The sequence below is a fragment of the Xenopus laevis genome, chromosome 1L (genome assembly GCF_017654675.1).
Source record: "Xenopus laevis strain J_2021 chromosome 1L, Xenopus_laevis_v10.1, whole genome shotgun sequence".
Taxonomy (NCBI): domain Eukaryota; kingdom Metazoa; phylum Chordata; class Amphibia; order Anura; family Pipidae; genus Xenopus; species Xenopus laevis.
The window spans coordinates 189,977,237-189,997,410 of record NC_054371.1 but is presented as its reverse complement, the minus strand read 5'-3'; the positions used below and the strand labels follow the sequence as shown (position 1 = coordinate 189,997,410).

The 20,174-nt window shown below is 42.6% G+C and overlaps 1 protein-coding gene across 2 annotated transcripts in view; it reads right to left on the bottom strand.

Annotated features, from left to right (window-relative positions):
- efna5.L (ephrin A5 L homeolog) overlaps positions 1–20,174 on the bottom strand; it is a 275,283-nt gene that overhangs the window by 28,276 nt on the left and 226,833 nt on the right. The gene's annotated exons all lie outside the window — the stretch shown is intronic.

Genomic DNA, 20,174 nt, shown 5'->3' with positions numbered 1-20,174 from the left:
AAACTGTGTGTTTTATTATTCCTAGTGTAACCCCCTGAGGTGTCTTCCTCAGTGTTCACTAGGTGGAGGCACTGCGCTGTAATTCCCAGTTCCCAGTACTTTTCAATGCAAAAGGGACTCAGGGCCCCTGGATTGCCAAGGGTAAGTGGTGATTTAAAGAGACAGTAACCAAATTAGTGTTACATTTTGTAGGCACTGCTGAGATGTCGACTGGGAAGCTGGATATGTTTGATGAAAATATGTCTTCATTTGAAACTCCACAAACTGTTCGCCAGTGGTGTACTGCATTGGGACTTAACCCTCGAAAGGTTGCCGCTGTAGGGCCTATGGTGCCCAGAGTGAAAGAAGAATTTATTTACCAAATTCTCGATGGGGAACAGACTTTTTACCGCCCAAGAGTGGCTGCGTCACGGAGAGATTCTGCTGGGGTCCTACTAAATGTTCTTATAGAAAGCCCTAAAGAGATAGATCGTGACCGGGTTCCCCCTGATATTGATGCTGAAAGTGAAGGGCCCTGGAAGATTGTTCTGCCTGATATGTCTGATGATGCAGATGAGTTAACTTCCCAGGGTGATGCCCTTACTACTCAGTATGCTGTGAAGGCACAGGAAAGTGTGCTGCGGGACAAGACATTGTTTGATTCACCAGCTGGGAAGAGTCAAGTAAAGAGATGTCCATCCTGTGAGAGCGTGGTCTCCAAGGGGAGTCGGCATAGCTCTGGTTGCCGGCTGGATACCCCAGAGATTGTGAGCGCGCTGGGACAACTGACTGACCAACTAACACAGCTGGCCTGGAATGGTAATTTTAAGAGACTTAAAGTGTTTTCCGGCACAGATCCTGTACCTACTGGTGAAGAGTCCTTTGAGAGCTGGAGAGACTCCACTGTTGTGTCCGTGAGAGATTGGACTGGCCCCGAGACAACTATGAGAAGGAAGATCCTTGAGAGTCTCCGCAGTCCTGCCGTGGATGTTGTTAAATCCTATATGGTTGGCCACCCTGATGCTACTTCAGGTGATCTGATTGAAGTCCTGGAGGTGACGTTTGGCCCTGTAGAGAGTGCTACAGAGATACTTCATCGCTTCCACTCTACCTTTCAAAAAGAGAAGGAAGATTTGTCTGTCTATCTTGTGCGGCTAGAACAAGGCCTGAGACTGCTAGTGAGCCGTGGTGCAATTTCATACGGTGAAATGGATCCTCTGAGAATTCGCCAATTAAAGAGAGGGACCCTGAATAGTGACCCTGTTGCCATGACAATTAGAGCACACTACCAGGATAAGTTACCCCCTGGGTACATTGCTCTGATGGAGAGAGTGCGGCGAGAGGAGGCGGATGCCTATGTGAGGGTCAGATGAAGTCCCACTTCAGGGCATACAGAGAAATCCCCTGCTGATGCTAAACTGTTGGAGGAAAACAAGAAGCTTCGCAAAGAGTTGGAGGAGTTAAAAGCTCAACTGTCAGAGAGAGCCAGACCACCCCCAGCTGAGGCTAAGAAAATTCCTAAGTGTTACCGGTGTGGCAAGCTTGGCCACATCCAGCCAAACTGTCCAGTTCCTGATGAAGGTGAAACCCAATCTGCACTGTGTAAAGTACGCCGCAGGCGTAGAAGTTTCTTTGGAAGATGTTACAAGTGCCAAGTGATGGGTCATCAGGCCCGGAAATGTAAGACTTACAAAAATGTTACAGTACAGAAGTCTTATTATGAGCCTTCCATCTGTGAGAGTGAATCCCTTGAAGAGGATAAGGTGTTGAGTCGAGAGAAGACTACTGTGGAGAACCCTATTGGCATGAAGGTGGTCCCTGAAACCTCTGATACCCCCGATAGATCTAAAGGACTGGGTCTGGGTAAGCGCAGGTCTTCATGTAGGGCAAATGTTAGGGTCTCAGGTAACAGTAGTGACACCAACATTATTGACTGTTTTACTGTTCAGGCATGCCAGGGCGTACGGCAAGCGAGGTCGTTGCCGGTTTGTCCAAGGGGAGAATGTAGGGGACAGGAAGAATCCTTCCCCTGTTTGTCTTCCAGTGACATCATCCAGCCCAGTTGCATGCTGGATAGTGACCCGATTGGCTGGGAAACCCAGTGCATCCTGGGGAGAAAGGGTGTGCCTGACTTTGGAGCCAAAAGCACAGGGTCTCCCAGGAAGAGAGCTGAGAGAGCCAGCGTGAGTAGCTGTAAGATTGTGAGGTGCAGAGAAGAAGCTGCTGAATCTGGGGAGATTGAGCCCAGCCTGTCCCCTGCCAAGTTGCTGCAAACTCAGAAGGAGAAAGGTGCCACTAGTGAGACTGATTCTGCTGCAGAGCTGTGTGTGATCTCCTGTGTGAATTCCTCTGAGAGCACCCCGGTGAGTGAGCCACCCAAGGGAGGATACTGGCACGGATACAAGCGTGGGGCCCCATACTGAAGACAGCTGTTAACCCTTTACCTGCTACGAGAGAGCTGCTGCCAACATTCAAAAGGGAGAGGTACTTTTGGGGAATAAGGTAGCGCTACCTGGGGAGTAAGAGCTCTGGGGAAGGGACAATCATTTGAACTGTGTGATTATTAACCCCTTCAGGAGGATTGGGACTGTGATATCTACCAAGGACTGTGTGAAGCAACAGTTAAGCACCTAATAGTGGTTTAGGGAGTGTCCCACTTGTCCCCAGTGTAGGAGTGCAGAGTGTATTAGTTGCCCAAGTGTTTACTTTTTGTTTATATAAAGTTTATATTGGTTCAAATTGCAAACTGTGTGTTTTATTATTCCTAGTGTAACCCCCTGAGGTGTCTTCCTCAGTGTTCACTAGGTGGAGGCACTGCGCTGTAATTCCCAGTTCCCAGTACTTTTCAATGCAAAAGGGACTCAGGGCCCCTGGATTGCCAAGGGTAAGTGGTGATTTAAAGAGACAGTAACCAAATTAGTGTTACATTTTGTAGGCACTGCTGAGATGTCGACTGGGAAGCTGGATATGTTTGATGAAAATATGTCTTCATTTGAAACTCCACAAACTGTTCGCCAGTGGTGTACTGCATTGGGACTTAACCCTCGAAAGGTTGCCGCTGTAGGGCCTATGGTGCCCAGAGTGAAAGAAGAATTTATTTACCAAATTCTCGATGGGGAACAGACTTTTTACCGCCCAAGAGTGGCTGCGTCACGGAGAGATTCTGCTGGGGTCCTACTAAATGTTCTTATAGAAAGCCCTAAAGAGATAGATCGTGACCGGGTTCCCCCTGATATTGATGCTGAAAGTGAAGGGCCCTGGAAGATTGTTCTGCCTGATATGTCTGATGATGCAGATGAGTTAACTTCCCAGGGTGATGCCCTTACTACTCAGTATGCTGTGAAGGCACAGGAAAGTGTGCTGCGGGACAAGACATTGTTTGATTCACCAGCTGGGAAGAGTCAAGTAAAGAGATGTCCATCCTGTGAGAGCGTGGTCTCCAAGGGGAGTCGGCATAGCTCTGGTTGCCGGCTGGATACCCCAGAGATTGTGAGCGCGCTGGGACAACTGACTGACCAACTAACACAGCTGGCCTGGAATGGTAATTTTAAGAGACTTAAAGTGTTTTCCGGCACAGATCCTGTACCTACTGGTGAAGAGTCCTTTGAGAGCTGGAGAGACTCCACTGTTGTGTCCGTGAGAGATTGGACTGGCCCCGAGACAACTATGAGAAGGAAGATCCTTGAGAGTCTCCGCAGTCCTGCCGTGGATGTTGTTAAATCCTATATGGTTGGCCACCCTGATGCTACTTCAGGTGATCTGATTGAAGTCCTGGAGGTGACGTTTGGCCCTGTAGAGAGTGCTACAGAGATACTTCATCGCTTCCACTCTACCTTTCAAAAAGAGAAGGAAGATTTGTCTGTCTATCTTGTGCGGCTAGAACAAGGCCTGAGACTGCTAGTGAGCCGTGGTGCAATTTCATACGGTGAAATGGATCCTCTGAGAATTCGCCAATTAAAGAGAGGGACCCTGAATAGTGACCCTGTTGCCATGACAATTAGAGCACACTACCAGGATAAGTTACCCCCTGGGTACATTGCTCTGATGGAGAGAGTGCGGCGAGAGGAGGCGGATGCCTATGTGAGGGTCAGATGAAGTCCCACTTCAGGGCATACAGAGAAATCCCCTGCTGATGCTAAACTGTTGGAGGAAAACAAGAAGCTTCGCAAAGAGTTGGAGGAGTTAAAAGCTCAACTGTCAGAGAGAGCCAGACCACCCCCAGCTGAGGCTAAGAAAATTCCTAAGTGTTACCGGTGTGGCAAGCTTGGCCACATCCAGCCAAACTGTCCAGTTCCTGATGAAGGTGAAACCCAATCTGCACTGTGTAAAGTACGCCGCAGGCGTAGAAGTTTCTTTGGAAGATGTTACAAGTGCCAAGTGATGGGTCATCAGGCCCGGAAATGTAAGACTTACAAAAATGTTACAGTACAGAAGTCTTATTATGAGCCTTCCATCTGTGAGAGTGAATCCCTTGAAGAGGATAAGGTGTTGAGTCGAGAGAAGACTACTGTGGAGAACCCTATTGGCATGAAGGTGGTCCCTGAAACCTCTGATACCCCCGATAGATCTAAAGGACTGGGTCTGGGTAAGCGCAGGTCTTCATGTAGGGCAAATGTTAGGGTCTCAGGTAACAGTAGTGACACCAACATTATTGACTGTTTTACTGTTCAGGCATGCCAGGGCGTACGGCAAGCGAGGTCGTTGCCGGTTTGTCCAAGGGGAGAATGTAGGGGACAGGAAGAATCCTTCCCCTGTTTGTCTTCCAGTGACATCATCCAGCCCAGTTGCATGCTGGATAGTGACCCGATTGGCTGGGAAACCCAGTGCATCCTGGGGAGAAAGGGTGTGCCTGACTTTGGAGCCAAAAGCACAGGGTCTCCCAGGAAGAGAGCTGAGAGAGCCAGCGTGAGTAGCTGTAAGATTGTGAGGTGCAGAGAAGAAGCTGCTGAATCTGGGGAGATTGAGCCCAGCCTGTCCCCTGCCAAGTTGCTGCAAACTCAGAAGGAGAAAGGTGCCACTAGTGAGACTGATTCTGCTGCAGAGCTGTGTGTGATCTCCTGTGTGAATTCCTCTGAGAGCACCCCGGTGAGTGAGCCACCCAAGGGAGGATACTGGCACGGATACAAGCGTGGGGCCCCATACTGAAGACAGCTGTTAACCCTTTACCTGCTACGAGAGAGCTGCTGCCAACATTCAAAAGGGAGAGGTACTTTTGGGGAATAAGGTAGCGCTACCTGGGGAGTAAGAGCTCTGGGGAAGGGACAATCATTTGAACTGTGTGATTATTAACCCCTTCAGGAGGATTGGGACTGTGATATCTACCAAGGACTGTGTGAAGCAACAGTTAAGCACCTAATAGTGGTTTAGGGAGTGTCCCACTTGTCCCCAGTGTAGGAGTGCAGAGTGTATTAGTTGCCCAAGTGTTTACTTTTTGTTTATATAAAGTTTATATTGGTTCAAATTGCAAACTGTGTGTTTTATTATTCCTAGTGTAACCCCCTGAGGTGTCTTCCTCAGTGTTCACTAGGTGGAGGCACTGCGCTGTAATTCCCAGTTCCCAGTACTTTTCAATGCAAAAGGGACTCAGGGCCCCTGGATTGCCAAGGGTAAGTGGTGATTTAAAGAGACAGTAACCAAATTAGTGTTACATTTTGTAGGCACTGCTGAGATGTCGACTGGGAAGCTGGATATGTTTGATGAAAATATGTCTTCATTTGAAACTCCACAAACTGTTCGCCAGTGGTGTACTGCATTGGGACTTAACCCTCGAAAGGTTGCCGCTGTAGGGCCTATGGTGCCCAGAGTGAAAGAAGAATTTATTTACCAAATTCTCGATGGGGAACAGACTTTTTACCGCCCAAGAGTGGCTGCGTCACGGAGAGATTCTGCTGGGGTCCTACTAAATGTTCTTATAGAAAGCCCTAAAGAGATAGATCGTGACCGGGTTCCCCCTGATATTGATGCTGAAAGTGAAGGGCCCTGGAAGATTGTTCTGCCTGATATGTCTGATGATGCAGATGAGTTAACTTCCCAGGGTGATGCCCTTACTACTCAGTATGCTGTGAAGGCACAGGAAAGTGTGCTGCGGGACAAGACATTGTTTGATTCACCAGCTGGGAAGAGTCAAGTAAAGAGATGTCCATCCTGTGAGAGCGTGGTCTCCAAGGGGAGTCGGCATAGCTCTGGTTGCCGGCTGGATACCCCAGAGATTGTGAGCGCGCTGGGACAACTGACTGACCAACTAACACAGCTGGCCTGGAATGGTAATTTTAAGAGACTTAAAGTGTTTTCCGGCACAGATCCTGTACCTACTGGTGAAGAGTCCTTTGAGAGCTGGAGAGACTCCACTGTTGTGTCCGTGAGAGATTGGACTGGCCCCGAGACAACTATGAGAAGGAAGATCCTTGAGAGTCTCCGCAGTCCTGCCGTGGATGTTGTTAAATCCTATATGGTTGGCCACCCTGATGCTACTTCAGGTGATCTGATTGAAGTCCTGGAGGTGACGTTTGGCCCTGTAGAGAGTGCTACAGAGATACTTCATCGCTTCCACTCTACCTTTCAAAAAGAGAAGGAAGATTTGTCTGTCTATCTTGTGCGGCTAGAACAAGGCCTGAGACTGCTAGTGAGCCGTGGTGCAATTTCATACGGTGAAATGGATCCTCTGAGAATTCGCCAATTAAAGAGAGGGACCCTGAATAGTGACCCTGTTGCCATGACAATTAGAGCACACTACCAGGATAAGTTACCCCCTGGGTACATTGCTCTGATGGAGAGAGTGCGGCGAGAGGAGGCGGATGCCTATGTGAGGGTCAGATGAAGTCCCACTTCAGGGCATACAGAGAAATCCCCTGCTGATGCTAAACTGTTGGAGGAAAACAAGAAGCTTCGCAAAGAGTTGGAGGAGTTAAAAGCTCAACTGTCAGAGAGAGCCAGACCACCCCCAGCTGAGGCTAAGAAAATTCCTAAGTGTTACCGGTGTGGCAAGCTTGGCCACATCCAGCCAAACTGTCCAGTTCCTGATGAAGGTGAAACCCAATCTGCACTGTGTAAAGTACGCCGCAGGCGTAGAAGTTTCTTTGGAAGATGTTACAAGTGCCAAGTGATGGGTCATCAGGCCCGGAAATGTAAGACTTACAAAAATGTTACAGTACAGAAGTCTTATTATGAGCCTTCCATCTGTGAGAGTGAATCCCTTGAAGAGGATAAGGTGTTGAGTCGAGAGAAGACTACTGTGGAGAACCCTATTGGCATGAAGGTGGTCCCTGAAACCTCTGATACCCCCGATAGATCTAAAGGACTGGGTCTGGGTAAGCGCAGGTCTTCATGTAGGGCAAATGTTAGGGTCTCAGGTAACAGTAGTGACACCAACATTATTGACTGTTTTACTGTTCAGGCATGCCAGGGCGTACGGCAAGCGAGGTCGTTGCCGGTTTGTCCAAGGGGAGAATGTAGGGGACAGGAAGAATCCTTCCCCTGTTTGTCTTCCAGTGACATCATCCAGCCCAGTTGCATGCTGGATAGTGACCCGATTGGCTGGGAAACCCAGTGCATCCTGGGGAGAAAGGGTGTGCCTGACTTTGGAGCCAAAAGCACAGGGTCTCCCAGGAAGAGAGCTGAGAGAGCCAGCGTGAGTAGCTGTAAGATTGTGAGGTGCAGAGAAGAAGCTGCTGAATCTGGGGAGATTGAGCCCAGCCTGTCCCCTGCCAAGTTGCTGCAAACTCAGAAGGAGAAAGGTGCCACTAGTGAGACTGATTCTGCTGCAGAGCTGTGTGTGATCTCCTGTGTGAATTCCTCTGAGAGCACCCCGGTGAGTGAGCCACCCAAGGGAGGATACTGGCACGGATACAAGCGTGGGGCCCCATACTGAAGACAGCTGTTAACCCTTTACCTGCTACGAGAGAGCTGCTGCCAACATTCAAAAGGGAGAGGTACTTTTGGGGAATAAGGTAGCGCTACCTGGGGAGTAAGAGCTCTGGGGAAGGGACAATCATTTGAACTGTGTGATTATTAACCCCTTCAGGAGGATTGGGACTGTGATATCTACCAAGGACTGTGTGAAGCAACAGTTAAGCACCTAATAGTGGTTTAGGGAGTGTCCCACTTGTCCCCAGTGTAGGAGTGCAGAGTGTATTAGTTGCCCAAGTGTTTACTTTTTGTTTATATAAAGTTTATATTGGTTCAAATTGCAAACTGTGTGTTTTATTATTCCTAGTGTAACCCCCTGAGGTGTCTTCCTCAGTGTTCACTAGGTGGAGGCACTGCGCTGTAATTCCCAGTTCCCAGTACTTTTCAATGCAAAAGGGACTCAGGGCCCCTGGATTGCCAAGGGTAAGTGGTGATTTAAAGAGACAGTAACCAAATTAGTGTTACATTTTGTAGGCACTGCTGAGATGTCGACTGGGAAGCTGGATATGTTTGATGAAAATATGTCTTCATTTGAAACTCCACAAACTGTTCGCCAGTGGTGTACTGCATTGGGACTTAACCCTCGAAAGGTTGCCGCTGTAGGGCCTATGGTGCCCAGAGTGAAAGAAGAATTTATTTACCAAATTCTCGATGGGGAACAGACTTTTTACCGCCCAAGAGTGGCTGCGTCACGGAGAGATTCTGCTGGGGTCCTACTAAATGTTCTTATAGAAAGCCCTAAAGAGATAGATCGTGACCGGGTTCCCCCTGATATTGATGCTGAAAGTGAAGGGCCCTGGAAGATTGTTCTGCCTGATATGTCTGATGATGCAGATGAGTTAACTTCCCAGGGTGATGCCCTTACTACTCAGTATGCTGTGAAGGCACAGGAAAGTGTGCTGCGGGACAAGACATTGTTTGATTCACCAGCTGGGAAGAGTCAAGTAAAGAGATGTCCATCCTGTGAGAGCGTGGTCTCCAAGGGGAGTCGGCATAGCTCTGGTTGCCGGCTGGATACCCCAGAGATTGTGAGCGCGCTGGGACAACTGACTGACCAACTAACACAGCTGGCCTGGAATGGTAATTTTAAGAGACTTAAAGTGTTTTCCGGCACAGATCCTGTACCTACTGGTGAAGAGTCCTTTGAGAGCTGGAGAGACTCCACTGTTGTGTCCGTGAGAGATTGGACTGGCCCCGAGACAACTATGAGAAGGAAGATCCTTGAGAGTCTCCGCAGTCCTGCCGTGGATGTTGTTAAATCCTATATGGTTGGCCACCCTGATGCTACTTCAGGTGATCTGATTGAAGTCCTGGAGGTGACGTTTGGCCCTGTAGAGAGTGCTACAGAGATACTTCATCGCTTCCACTCTACCTTTCAAAAAGAGAAGGAAGATTTGTCTGTCTATCTTGTGCGGCTAGAACAAGGCCTGAGACTGCTAGTGAGCCGTGGTGCAATTTCATACGGTGAAATGGATCCTCTGAGAATTCGCCAATTAAAGAGAGGGACCCTGAATAGTGACCCTGTTGCCATGACAATTAGAGCACACTACCAGGATAAGTTACCCCCTGGGTACATTGCTCTGATGGAGAGAGTGCGGCGAGAGGAGGCGGATGCCTATGTGAGGGTCAGATGAAGTCCCACTTCAGGGCATACAGAGAAATCCCCTGCTGATGCTAAACTGTTGGAGGAAAACAAGAAGCTTCGCAAAGAGTTGGAGGAGTTAAAAGCTCAACTGTCAGAGAGAGCCAGACCACCCCCAGCTGAGGCTAAGAAAATTCCTAAGTGTTACCGGTGTGGCAAGCTTGGCCACATCCAGCCAAACTGTCCAGTTCCTGATGAAGGTGAAACCCAATCTGCACTGTGTAAAGTACGCCGCAGGCGTAGAAGTTTCTTTGGAAGATGTTACAAGTGCCAAGTGATGGGTCATCAGGCCCGGAAATGTAAGACTTACAAAAATGTTACAGTACAGAAGTCTTATTATGAGCCTTCCATCTGTGAGAGTGAATCCCTTGAAGAGGATAAGGTGTTGAGTCGAGAGAAGACTACTGTGGAGAACCCTATTGGCATGAAGGTGGTCCCTGAAACCTCTGATACCCCCGATAGATCTAAAGGACTGGGTCTGGGTAAGCGCAGGTCTTCATGTAGGGCAAATGTTAGGGTCTCAGGTAACAGTAGTGACACCAACATTATTGACTGTTTTACTGTTCAGGCATGCCAGGGCGTACGGCAAGCGAGGTCGTTGCCGGTTTGTCCAAGGGGAGAATGTAGGGGACAGGAAGAATCCTTCCCCTGTTTGTCTTCCAGTGACATCATCCAGCCCAGTTGCATGCTGGATAGTGACCCGATTGGCTGGGAAACCCAGTGCATCCTGGGGAGAAAGGGTGTGCCTGACTTTGGAGCCAAAAGCACAGGGTCTCCCAGGAAGAGAGCTGAGAGAGCCAGCGTGAGTAGCTGTAAGATTGTGAGGTGCAGAGAAGAAGCTGCTGAATCTGGGGAGATTGAGCCCAGCCTGTCCCCTGCCAAGTTGCTGCAAACTCAGAAGGAGAAAGGTGCCACTAGTGAGACTGATTCTGCTGCAGAGCTGTGTGTGATCTCCTGTGTGAATTCCTCTGAGAGCACCCCGGTGAGTGAGCCACCCAAGGGAGGATACTGGCACGGATACAAGCGTGGGGCCCCATACTGAAGACAGCTGTTAACCCTTTACCTGCTACGAGAGAGCTGCTGCCAACATTCAAAAGGGAGAGGTACTTTTGGGGAATAAGGTAGCGCTACCTGGGGAGTAAGAGCTCTGGGGAAGGGACAATCATTTGAACTGTGTGATTATTAACCCCTTCAGGAGGATTGGGACTGTGATATCTACCAAGGACTGTGTGAAGCAACAGTTAAGCACCTAATAGTGGTTTAGGGAGTGTCCCACGTGTCCCCAGTGTAGGAGTGCAGAGTGTATTAGTTGCCCAAGTGTTTACTTTTTGTTTATATAAAGTTTATATTGGTTCAAATTGCAAACTGTGTGTTTTATTATTCCTAGTGTAACCCCCTGAGGTGTCTTCCTCAGTGTTCACTAGGTGGAGGCACTGCGCTGTAATTCCCAGTTCCCAGTACTTTTCAATGCAAAAGGGACTCAGGGCCCCTGGATTGCCAAGGGTAAGTGGTGATTTAAAGAGACAGTAACCAAATTAGTGTTACAATTATATTATATTCAATATATGTCAGTTTACCAGCAAGTGTCAGAACTTGCCCCTACTCTAAGGCTAATAATCTGCAATTTTATTTCAGTAAAACTGCATTAATTTGTCTCTTGCAAACAACAGAAAAAGGTTCAAGATCGTTTCAATGGCCCTTTAATGGGCACGATTATAAACCTATAGCAGAAATATTTTGTTCTGGAACAGAAAGGGGTATATTTATACCTTATTTTATGAGTGGTAACAACAGCTTTCAATTGAAAAAATAATTGTGTGAGTGTGATACACAAGTGACTTTTCTACCTGTTCAAAGGAACACATAAAATTACTTGTATCAATCAATCCGCCATAGGCAGGAATTGTGTTTATTTTATGTACTGTATGTGTAATGCACTTTCATTCTTTTTTGGGGACATACCAAATTAATCATGAGTCGAAGTTTTGCATTGCAGCTGAACTCTAGCACCCACAAAAATAAAGAATACCGGTAAAAAAAACATTTCTAATGATATGTGCCAGTTTGTAACACTTTACTGACATTATAGGGCTGGGAATCAAGTGCACAAAGTGCAATAAGATTCCAGAAAAAACAGGGGGTAAATAGTTAAAAACTCTTAAATAACCCAAGCTGAAGTTATCCTGAGTCTGGGAAAGTATAACATTTCTGCAACTGCAAAATGCAGTACACCTGTTTTGGAATAGAGTCCTTTTTTATATATGCATAATTTGCATATACATTGAAGGCATTTCATTTATAAACTAACAAAAAATATAATGACTGGCTGATACTTATTTCAACTGTGCACAATCTATAGAATATTCTCTGTTCTTTTGGTAAAACAATTTGCATTACAGCGTTCCCCATGGTAAAGTAATTTTAAGAAAAGTTCCAAGTAACTCATCACCGTAAGGTCTAGCTATTCAATTTATCAGAATATATGACTTATCTTTCTGAGAAAGAATATTATTAGAAAATCCACTGCTTACCACTTGTTATCTAGCTGAAATAATCCTTTCACCAAACAAGAGCCTTAAACCCTCTTGACATGTGTAAAATAACTTGACTTTTCGACTCAATACAGATTCGCTCAGCACATAAGTAATATGGGCACTTGAAAGTTGAATGTGCTGCCACGCAGTAAAAGAGATTAAACTTTTAGCAGTTTTAGCTTTATTTTTAGCCTTGCTTATATACTTTGGTATAATACCTTTCCATATTTTTATGATGTATTTTTAAAGCCATTAGCATCCATTTGTGGTGCATAAGTGATATACCTTGAATATGACACAATGGTTCACTATTTAGCAGGATTCCACCAATGTGGAATCTCAACTTTTTCGATTATCGGACGGATCATTTTTTGGATTATCCAGCTCAGATCACAATGTCAAGAAACTACTTCAGGGACACCTGCCATTGACTGATTTGACATTGACAGGTTTGAGATATCATATTTTCGTATTTGGATTTTTAGCAGCTTTGGGGTATGAAAGAGCTCTAAAAATTTAATTTTTTTCCAGAGGTTTAATAAATGGGCCCCTTAATGTTTAAATTGTTTTATCAGAATTAAAGTATGGTGTTCCAGATTTGACTCCAGGTCACAAAACCTGTACCAAAAAGTACCATACAGAGATAAGACAACAAACAACACAAATCAGTTTGGATGAATAAATATTGTGTGTGTTTCACATACTATCTATATTAGTGTAGGGATCCCAATATCATCCAAGTCCAATTGATTCTTCAGCTGGCAGTTACATTTAGTGATGGGCGAATTTGCGCCGCTTCGCCAAAAAATTTGCGAATTTCGGCAAACGGCAAAAAATTCGCGAATTTCGGCAAACGGCGAAAAATTCGCGAAACGGCGCCGTTTTTTCGACGCCGGCGCCGGTTTTTGATGCCGGCGTCCGTTTTTTCTATAAAAAAATTTTGACGCCGTCGAATTTTTTCCGCGAATTTTCGCGGGCGTTTCGCGAATTTATTCGCTGGCAGCGAATCGCGCAAATTCGCGCCTGGCGAATAAATGCGCCCATCACTATTCCTTTGTGCCAATTCCATTATTTGCATGCAATTACATGGCTTTGTGCGTAGCTGCATTACTCTGAACCCAATTACACTATTTTACACTATTACACCAATACCCAATGCCTAATTAATTGGTGCTGTGACCAGTTATTTACTTGTGCCCACTCAAATGACTGTGTGACCGTGACTCTGGACCCATTAGCATTTTCAGTGCATTGCTTTGCCAAGATATATTAGCTTGCACACAAATTACTGAATACACTAATATTTCTCTGCAACAGTTCCAGTACATGATTTAGCGACCCTTTACATTGTGTCCAGAGCAATGGATCTTAAGTGAATATTCGAAGGCGTGTAGAGAACAGAAAGAAAAATTTCAGAGATGAGTGTAGAAGGCAGTTCAAAGTAAGAAGTACAGGAGACAAGCAGGGGTGGAATGATGAGGGCAGCTTTAAGAGTGTTAAAAAAAGAACAGAGATGTACAGATTGTGCCAGGGGCGTAACTATAGAGGAAGCAGACCCTGTGGCTGCAGGGGGGCCCAGGAGGTATAGGGGCCCCACGAGGCCCTAATTCATATACAATTTCAATAAATATTGGAGAAACAAGTCAACCTCTAAACATTTTGGGGGCCTGAAAAATAATTTGTTGTGGGGCCCAGTAATATCAAGTTACGCCACTGGATTGTGCAGTAAGGATTTGATAGGGAGCTATTAGACTGACAAAATAGGGGAGCAAGTATGCATTACTTATTATAGTAGTAATAATTGTAGACTGGAAGGAAAATAATTGTGTAGCAGTATAGAAATATAGGATAAGATCACGGCAAACGTTTTGGTGATGTCTGTACAAAATTTTAAAATCCTTCAAAATATAAGAGCAGCATTTTATTTTTTTCCCTTATAGCTGCTCAAGTTCGGCATGGCAACAATATTTTCCAAATTTGAATTTGTTTGACTGGAATTGGGTGGGTGCACTATGTGCCTGAAATAGTAATGAGCAGAGAGAGGTTGAGCTTGAAAGTCAATCACAAAACAGATGTTCATGCCAAATTAGACTTCGATAAGTGTTGGATCCAAGAAATAATGCAGTTTCTGTGTCTATTCGATCATTTCTCATACTTCTTGTATGAAATATGAGCCAAACAACAAATGGCTAGTGTGCGGACTAGCACTGTGGGCCGTTCATGTCCCAGAATTGGAACACACCAGAAAACTCAACACTGATTGCTCGATAAGTCTTTAGAATAATTTGACAAAAGAAAGACAAATAGATTTATTGGGCTGAAAAGAAAAGAAATCCCTTTTGGAGAGATAGATTTTCCATGCATCTGGATTCCACACAGCACTTCAACCATGTGAACAGTCAATCTGTTCACTGACTGAAATTCTAATTGGACCACAATAGAAACACTTGTTAGCAGAACAGGATGAGAACCTGAACTTATAAATCTACAGAAGTGACAAATAATCAACTGCCAAATTTATTAACCAGAACTAAGGGGCTGATTTATCAACTGTGTGTAAATGTTGCTGAATGGCGACAACAGTTATTTTCCACACTGGAAAAAATAATTGTGCAAATCCTTTCTCCCTTCATGCAATTAGCAACAGGGAGCAAGGATTTATAAGTGTTGTAGTATTCAGTGCTGCTGCTATACAGCTGCATCCTATAGCACAGAAAACAATCAAACACATTGTCATGAAACGAAACAGGCATCAGCCTTGATAAATGTGTAAAGAAGTTTAAAAAAGGCCTGATAATCAGGAAACTTTGAAAATAGTACATAATACATAGAACAACTGGGAATCTTTTTGAATTACCCAGTTGATCTAGAAAACAGCCAGCCATTATAGGCGTATTTATAAAAATTCTAATTTGTGTAATGTTTGAGGTTTGTAATACTTCGAATTAACTCTGATTCTTAATCAGAATACAAAAATTTAAAAGAAAATTGTGGGAAAATTGTCTTTTTTTCAATGAGTCGAAAAATGTGAAAAACATGCATTGGAAAAAAAAAGCTTTAAAGTTGCCCCACTCAGCAGCTTTTAGATGCCAAAGTTTTACATGAGCTTTACAAAATTTTACACTTAATAAATATGGCACATACAAGTTTTAGAAAGCATAATTTGAACCCGAGTTCAAATTTGATCAGTAGAACAAATTTGAATTTAAACATTAATAAATAATCCCCTAAGTTTTTTTTTAATTTCCTTATGGGGAACCAAATCTGGTTATGGTGAGAAGGGCTAAAAGGAGCCAAAATGCCCTTAGCTAGCAATTATATGCAAAGAGATGCCTTCTGGAATCAGAAAGTATTTACTTGTCTCATGCCATACACACAGCACTGCCTAGATACAAAAAATGAGAATTTTGATTCTCCCATAAGGCATCATGGGCGGACACATGCAAATCACTCCTTTGTGTCCCTTTGGCCAACTATGCATCCAGAACTGCTGGTTTATAGCACAGATACAGCCTAATGGCTCAAAAGCCATTTATCCAAACTTGCAAACAGCCTGTTTTGATCTTGTGCAGGCACAAGTCACATGACATGGGGCTGCTGGGAAATTGACAAAATGTCTAGCCCCATGTCAGATTTCAAAATTGAATATAAAAAAATCTGTTTGCTCTTTTGAGAAATGGATTTCAGTGCAGAATTCTGCTGGAATAGCACTATTAACTAATGCGTTTTGTAAAAAAAAACATGTTTTCCGATGACAGGATCCCTTTAAAAACAAAGAAATGACTGAATGCAAAAAACAACAAAAATAACAGTATATTGTTAATTGCAGAATAAAATAAAATCTCAGTAGCTGTAAGAATGTACTTCTTTTATTTTGACAGGTTTTCCACATTTGCTAAGGAATATTGCATTAGACATCCATGTATAATGGTGCAGAATTTGCTAAGCTGACTACAATCTTCCTGACAGAGGTCAGGACTGTTAAGACTAGATCTTAGAGCACATCAAGGCAGATTGTTAAAGGGACTTTCAAGTTGTTACACAGACAAAATCAATTTTCTGGCTTTGTACCATAGTAGAATTGTTATTTTATATCCAGCTAAAGAAAATGCAGATCAAGCAAATGCACAAAAATGTCACTAAATATCCTAATGAGACTTAGCTCTCCAGACATTAATTAAACTTTCATTTTACCAATTCTCAGTAGATATCCTTTACAACACAATGGCAGTTTGTCATGGAGAAGAAGGGAAAACAGGCAAAATGCACTCAAAATAGAATACCCACAACATTTGTGGAAAAGCTTCTGATATAGGAGAGCAAGTTTCACATTGGCCACACCGTCAAATTTAATGCAACACAATGGGAACTGAAAAGGAGATTAAAATTGCCATCAACTCTACTGCTGATCCAGACTGCAATGCAGCTTCCTTATTTCCAGTACCAATGATGATGATAGGGGTGTAATTACAAAAGGGGGGTAAGATGCCTAGCCTAGGGTTTTAAGAAATCAAATCTGACCCTGTGCATATATAGTCTGGTATTTTAATGAAAACTATTAAGATAATTTATGAGCACAAATGCAGCATGCAAAGCCAGATTTACTCAATTTAGCTGCAATTAAGCAATATTTATTCTAGCATTCGGGTCAAAATGACATCTGTGCCGGACTCTTTAAATGCAATTCTGCTGCACGTTTTGACACTTACGGACGTTTCATCTGAACAGAGACAAGTGCAAGGAGTGGTTGCAGGCGTAAATGACCTCCCATATCTATACATACTGTGGATTTTGCAGAAAATTTAAAACCAAATAAATTGAATAAAAAGTCATGCAGTTTTGTATGTGTGTGTGTGTGGGGGGGGCTTTAGAATTTCTGCCAGAGCAATGTGGCAACTCCATAAATATGTAGTTAAATAGGGAACTATTTGCAGAATAAAAGGTCAGAACGCCTTGCTGTGTCAAGGAGAAGGCTAATAATAATAATATATTTTTTTAAATGGTTAACAAAAAGCTAGCTAGAAAGACAGAATGTAAAAATTAAATGGGAAAATGGCAAACGATCACACACTAATTTAATAGCAGATTTATTTAAGTTAAAAAAAATTAAAAAGTCAAGTTCAAAGCATGACAAATCTACTTCGGTTGCTGGTAGTGCAGATAAAGGAGTGTGAAATTTAAGCTACCCTCTTTCAGAAAACTACATGTTCTGTTAGGCAACATTTAAAGCAGTTTTGTATTAAACATTGTAAGCCATACAAAACATGTTGTAGTTGAACGCTCTCCATGGAAGGCTAGACAGTCACCTCTGACGGTTCTGTTGATTAACCTCTCTCCGATTTCTTTTCAAAGAATCACATTGTCTTGTACCTCCAATGTATAATTTTATCAAGGCTAAAACAAATTACGCCTGCAAAGAACCCCTGAGCTCAGCTGGAATATACTGTAAAATGTGCTTTTGTATTTCTTCTTCCCTCCATTAAATTGTTGAGACTGTTAATCTTTATCAAAGTATCCATAATGACCGTTTGGCTCCTTATGACAGTTAGTGAAGAAAATGTCTTCCAGAAAGTGCTTTGGCAGTCAGTCTGCTTGTTATTAAACCTGGAAAAAACCTGGAAAAACATTTATGACTAATATAGATTACTAATTCCACATTTAATGCAGGAGACGTGACAGATACTAATTTATACGGTTTTGCTTCAGCTACCACTAGCTATTGTTAAATAAAGCTTAATGTGATATCCTAGAGCTGCATTCCTTTCACCAAAGCTACCACAGGTGTAGTAATTCTATATATAGGCTGTATTTGAAATAAAAGCATATGTATTCATAGTTTCAAAACATTAGAAAAGTGTTTAGCCATTTATAACGAACATTCATTCATTATGCTGAAATGGTTTGGTCTTGGGCCAAAACATGAAGGTATTCTGATTATTTTTGACCTTTGCTTAAAAAATTCTGAAAAAAAGGCGAAACAGAAAATATATAGCAACAACATAAATAAAAAATCTCTTTTTATTTAGTCAGTCCTTAAAGGGCTGCTAACAACCCCTTAAAACGAAGTGGTCTCCGATATTTTAATATATGGACGAGTTGTATAAAAGTCTAGACACTCTAGATATGGATCGCTGAACACCTCTAATCAACATTAAAATGTATGGAATATTTGACCACAGCTAAATCCTCTGGCCAAACACTTTTACGTCCTGTTAAGAAGTCCCTTATTAATTTTGCAGCATACTGTATCTCTGTATATCTCATGTGCTACTTGTATACTACTTGTTTGCAATTTGTGGCCACACATGTATTAAAATGTATTTAATAGTTGCTAGCTCTGCTGCTATTAAATGTTCATATTACTACCTGCATTGTCAACAAGCATTACCCAGATTGTTCCCTTTACCTAAATAACAGGCAAAATACAATTATTTTAAAAAGTATTTCACAGTATTTCTGTAATTTATTATTGATAATAACTACTTAATATTATTAAATAAACAGGACCTGTTTTGTGTGATTTTGTATTTTTATGAATTTGTTTACATTCCCCCATATTACACCCCTTCCCTAGATAATGATGATGAGTTTCAAATCTACTGTTTTTTCTTTCTGTGCCTTAGATCAGTGGTTTTTGGACTTTTATGGTTCAAGTCATCTTTCGAGGGTCTACATTTTGTTAGAATTGCTCACAGAACAATATTATATACAAACATATAAAATGGTAGATGTATCAGCTATTTGGCAGTATTTCCAAGAATATCTAGAGCAGCAAATATGTCTTCACCTCAAATCTTACCCTATTTGGTCCCTCACTGCATTACTTCCTATATAAAAGGGGTCCAAAGTCAGATTATCAAATGTATCAATTTAAATACTGTGTTAGTCTGTTAGATGAGGTTGATATACACAAACCTATGCTATAATGTGATGGCATGTCATCTACGTACCCAAGCATCCAATCTAAAAGACCAGTAACCAAAAACTTCTTTAGACTAGATAATAGACAATTTGCTTCAGGGAATTTAGAAATTTACAAAAAAAAACTCTAGGGGCTACACATTTTTTATTAATTAAATTATGGTTAATTTCTTATAACATTTGAAACCTGTCAGAAGCACATGTATGCTAAACAAAAGCAGGTTTCCTTTCTCTAGACATCAGTAATCTATTAGGGCCTTATATCACCATAACAACACAAAAGTATGTGGTTCTAGCAAAGAAGTTAACAAAATCAGCTATCCTGAACTTAGCCTTGATGTTAAATTAACCATTAACATGACCTTTCCCTGCCTCGCATCCTTCTTACATGGATGACAGCTCAACTCCTGTCCTTGGACTATAGAGTGTTATGGGTCACCCAGGTGTCTTGTCACACAAGCAGATGAAAAAGGCCTCCTACAAAGTAATGCAAAGCATTTTATCACTCTAAAAGCACTATATCAGTGCAGAATTCACAGGTCAGATTCAGAGGCCATGTATTAAGATTAAAAGAGGCTTAACTCCAAAATATTTATGTCTGGATGAAACATTCTCTACACAGTTGCAAGTATACGGTATTTCCTTTTTCATAGATTAACATTTTAAATCTAGAAAAACTATAAAAGAACAACACATAGAAAAACGTGCTATCCCTTTCTTTTCAAGAAAGTAGGAGGCAAGCAAACATGGGAAAAAAGCATTGGACATAACAAAAGTGAATTTAATTAAGTGGTCTCAAAATACAAATAACAGCCAATTACATATTACCGTATAATGTTTTCTATGATAACGGTATAAAGTAATTAGAAACTGGTAGGTCTCAGAAATTATTTAAATACTGATTGTTACTTAATACTTAATGTATTAAGTAAAGTAAAGTTAAATATTAATTTATCGTTATATTTAATTTAAAGCAAAATTAACACCAAAACCCAATAATGCCTCATACGAATATATATATAATGAACACATACCACCATATGTAATTAAAGGCACTGTATTTGCTCAGGTGCAGTGACCTACAGCAACCAATAAGATGTCTGCATTTAAACAAATGACACATTTTATTTGCTGATTGATTGTTCTGGGTTACTGCATCTGGGCAATCTTAGTGTATTTTATTACCTAACTTG